This window comes from Triticum dicoccoides, chromosome 5B (genome assembly GCF_002162155.2).
Source record: "Triticum dicoccoides isolate Atlit2015 ecotype Zavitan chromosome 5B, WEW_v2.0, whole genome shotgun sequence".
Taxonomy (NCBI): Eukaryota; Viridiplantae; Streptophyta; class Magnoliopsida; order Poales; family Poaceae; genus Triticum; species Triticum dicoccoides.
The window spans coordinates 547,525,072-547,529,488 of NC_041389.1; the positions used below are offsets into that span (position 1 = coordinate 547,525,072).

At 50.1% G+C, this 4,417-nt stretch overlaps 1 protein-coding gene and 1 long non-coding RNA gene across 5 annotated transcripts in view; one reads left to right on the forward strand and one right to left on the reverse strand.

The window, feature by feature from the left end:
• The window catches only part of LOC119306089, a 17,270-nt gene extending 16,252 nt beyond the window's left edge, over positions 1-1,018 (reverse strand). For all 4 annotated transcript variants that reach the window (XR_005148852.1, XR_005148851.1, XR_005148853.1 and 1 more), the window contains exon 1: positions 483-1,018. This is a non-coding gene — a long non-coding RNA (uncharacterized LOC119306089). The remainder of the gene's footprint in view (positions 1-482) is intronic.
• Positions 1,019-4,075: 3,057 nt separating this feature from the next.
• The window catches only part of LOC119306090 (protein ACCELERATED CELL DEATH 6-like), a 4,951-nt gene continuing 4,609 nt past the window's right edge, over positions 4,076-4,417 (forward strand). Inside the window, exon 1 of the mRNA XM_037582423.1 lies at positions 4,076-4,129. The gene's annotated coding sequence lies outside the window, so the exon portion shown is untranslated. The remainder of the gene's footprint in view (positions 4,130-4,417) is intronic.

A 4,417-nucleotide genomic window follows, 5' to 3' on the forward strand; every position in this document is an offset into this window, starting at 1 on the left:
TGTTTGTTTTCTGTTTTCTTTTATTATTTCTTTCTTTCTTTATTTTAGTTGCATTTTAATTTAGTAAAATATACACTTAGTATTTCAACTTAGTCCATAGTCACAAAAATAAATCTAGACCCCAAATAACTTAGTTTGACATTTTATTAATTATAAAAGGTATTTAATTAATCTCTTTGCTACTGTTTTATTTATCTCATAGTATTTAAACATTTTATAAATGTGCGGTTTTCCCATCATAATTATCTATGCAATATTTGGTTCACTCCGAACATTTTAGTTTTAATATTTGAAAAGTTTTATCGTTTGCCTGATTTTGAACTTGAATTTGAATCGGTTTCGAACTAACTCGAGATTAGCAACTATAATTGAGGTGACGTGGCATCATTAGCAGAGGAGCACTGTAGCTTAATTACCCGGGCGTCACAAGGGGAGATGAAGAAACCGGCCAGACAAGGGGTTCAGGGATCATGTGCACGCACCATAGTTGGAGATCCGTGGATGATCTCGCCGGAGATGGCCTGCAGCTAGCGCGTCCTTGGAGAGCTACGGATTCGGGTGTCTCCTTCCATGGCTGATGTCGGGCCGGACCGGACCTCCATGGCCGACCTCGAGGACGGTCGCGGACCTGTGGATCTGGGCGCTGCCTCCCCTCCCCTCCCCTCCCCTTAACTTTCCTTGGTGACCGTGAACTCCAGGTCGGTCTCGGGCGCGGCCTTGGAGGAGGTCGTGCGCTTGCGCGAGGAGCCCCGCGATGGCTCGGCGGCTGAGGGCGGCGAGCTGGGCGGCACCATATGGGATGCGTGCGGCTGGCTAGGGTTCCAGGGGAGGATTCATATCGGGGGTGAGGGAGGAAGGAAGAGGACTTGCGCTTCTTCCTTGCCATGGCTGGCTCAGCCACGGGAGAGGAACGGGGAGGGGATGATGGTGCGGCTGCGGATGGTTGGCGGCGGCGGCGGACGGGGAGGATGATTGGCGGCGGCGGCTCTCTCTCGAGATGTGCGGGAGAGAAAATGAGGAGATATCGAACCCTGCACTCATTGGGGAGGAGGCAACGAATCGGAAAAGGGCAAGTGTTGACCTAAGATGCGAAATAACCAAAATGCCCTCGGCGGGGGACGGGAATTTCGGCGGTGGTATGAGATCTTTTACCGCTGGACCGCGCCGACGGGCTGCACGGGACGTTTCCCGGCCACAGAGAATGACATGCGGGTCCGCCAGCGTGCTACCCCACAAGTCAGCGAGTTCCGATCGAAGCCACCGAGTGAGCGAGGCCGGGAAAAAAATGGTAACTATTCATTGCTACAGCGCCGTTTTTTGATCCGGCGGCCCAGATCGTCCAGAGGCTTGATCCGACGACTAGAATCGTATCAGGAAAACGAGATGGACGGCCAGAATCGCCTGAGCTCTGAGAGCGCTCGGTAAGCCTCCGATCCCTTATTTCTCGAAGGGAGGCTCTGCCTCGTGTAAGGGTCTTCTTTTATTTTGCTGTTAGTCACAAACATGAACAAGTCGGGGTATCTTCCCGTGTGAGTTAATATCAGTTGAGAAGTTGATTACTTTGTGAATGCAGGCTAGCAGATTGGAGGCATCTAGCTCTAATTTGTTGCTCATATTTCTAAAGATCGTCCACGTACTTCCTCTTGTTGGGTGTGCGTGTTGTTTCTGTGTTAATTGCATCTACAAAATCGCGAGCTCCACATCGTTTCGGGGGACACCGTACCATGAAAGATTGAAAAAATTATTTGCGCCATTGTTTTTTTGTCGATGGTCGCATCAAAATAGGTCGGCGTGTTGGAGTTAGCTCTCACATGCCCAACGATGGTTTGGAGGCCATCTCTAACTGATCTGCGGTTAATGGTTTGCGTTCTGATTTTCGAGACGACAAAAGGGGCTATTTCTGCCACCGTGGCTCCCTCAAGCCATCTGTCCTTTCAAAAGAGCGTCCTATCTCCAGCTCTAAACCGTAGCCATAGCTAAACCCTGCCAGGGACGCGAATCATCAGTGTGTTTGAGCCATTCCTTACACAGCGGCGCTTTAGATCAGTCACTCGAAGCCCACCAAGATGTTTAGGTTTGCAAACCCGCAGCCATGCGACCAAGCATTTGCCACCGTGAATTTCCTCTGACGCAGCAAAAAAGAAAGCGATGCACCTTTTGTCCACTCTGTAAACGTCCCATTTAGGGGCATCCTCCCCTAGGAGATGATGAATTTTTCTCTTTTGAAATTAGGATATGATGAGTTGGTCCATTCTTGCGACTCACACCTCAGATCTATTAACCACACTCGGCGGTACAACACACCCCAAAGAAACCAAAAATTACACACGGATCCCTGGAAGCCCAACCCACTGCGACCACCGACACGGATCGAGGACACGCCGCCGCACCACCTCCGCCGCTCCCTCCTGGAGCCGGCGAGATCATAGATCATTCAGGCAGTATCCACGTGGATCGATGACTCGCCGCCGCATCGCCTCCGCCGCTCCCTCCTGGAGCCAGCGAGATCATAGATTCTTCGGGCAGTATCGACGCGGATGGGAAGTCGTCGATCTCGGTCACCGCGGACCCGCATGACGAAGAAGAGGGACGGGGCACCACCGAGTCGAAGTCGTCATCTCCCTCGTTGGCCGACAAGAGAGGCGAGGATCTGGAGCCACTCCAACGTACTTTAGCAACCCCGCAACGTTGTTGGAGACGGCAATGCATCGACAACAGGGCCCAAGGATTAGATTCCCACAACGTGCGTTCGACGGCGTCACCATGACGATCGCGCGGGGGAACTCCCACAGATCCATCGCCGCTGTGGAGAACAACGGCGAGAAGGAGCAGGGACCGGGGAGACTCAAAAGCCGAACACGCCGTCGCCGCTCCCACGTAGGTGCCGTCGTCGGGCACACACACACACGCCCTAATTACACCCCAAACACACAGATCCGGGTTCCCCCCACCCTTCCGCCGCCGGAGCGGCCAGGAAAGGGGAGGAGAACCCACGGTGGTGCCAGAGAATCGGGGGGAGACGTGGACACCCTCTGTTCGGCGGTCTGAACAGTTTCAATCTACGCGTCCTAGTGATTAAACCTTTTTGCCAACCAGGTAGTAGAAAATTCAGAACACTGTCGACGATAGGTTGCCATTTCAAAGCGTGTAGGCTCTGCCAGATCGAGAGCTGCAGACCCAAGTACAAATTGTTCCATGTTAAAAAAAAAGGTACAAACTGCTCCAAAAAAAGATAACATGCCAGGTTTATCGGTCAAGTCGACCAATCTGGTCGATGCCCAAGCAATATTGCTAGACCTATAAAGTTTTACTTAACTTTTCAAACTAATTCTCTCTCCCCAATTTTAAGTGGGGTGGACCCTCTCATCCCCCTCTTACCGATCACAATCCTCCACGTCAGTTTGTACATAAAATCTTTAAGTAAACCTTTGTAGGTGTAGCATTTTTTTTGAACATCAATACAGACGCAAGCGCTCATACATCCCTATGAACCGGCATGTCATCTTGAAATTTAAGAAGTCACCGTAGGCGCCTCGTTGTCAACGGGAACGTCTCATCTCATTAAAGGCGCGTCGCCGGAAATACTAAAATAAATCCAGAAATAATGCGAGCACCAGGATTTGAACACTGGTGGGCTGAGAATACCACTGTCCCTCTAACCATCCAACCACATGTTGGTTCATAAAAGGACAAAGAAAAAGAAAAACTCCCTTTCTCCTTGCTTTACGTTGCATTTCTCTCTAAAGCCCACCAGAGGCACTGGGGCCCAACCATGCCCTCAGTCTTCTTTCCTCTTCAGCCTTAAGCTCGGAGCCGACACTTCTTGCTCAGTTGCTCTGCTTCTTCCTCCACCTCTTGCTCAGCTGCTCTGCTGCGCTCGCACCTGATCTCCGCATTCTCAAGCAGCTACGCATCTCTGCCATAGAAGAAAGGTGCGGCAGGAGGATGGCGAGGGACTGGAAGCTGATGCTCCGCGGTGCCATGGCAACGCCACGACCAGCGCGCCGCTGAGCGACGACGGCAACACCCTCGACTAGATCTGTTCGTTCGACCTACTCCGCGCGTCTGCCCGCCTGAGCGGATGGACAAAATGCCTTGCATGCTGGTGTTTTTCGAGACAGAGACACAGGTACCCACTAGATGAATATACTTTCTAAACTTTTTATTATTTTCAACAACTCTGTGTTTGTATTTTGAACCAATAATAAACTAGCATGGTGGCCCTCTCAAATGTGAGGGTTTCTTCTTTCGCTGTCTTACATACCTACTCCTATATTTAGTATTTACCTGTTTCATTCCATTAAACATGGTATTTAAGACACTGAAAGGTGTAACTTTCTCCTTTACTTTGAAGATTGATATATGACTATGTTGCTAGCAAATAACAAAAATTAAATCTGAAATATTTTTAAAATGT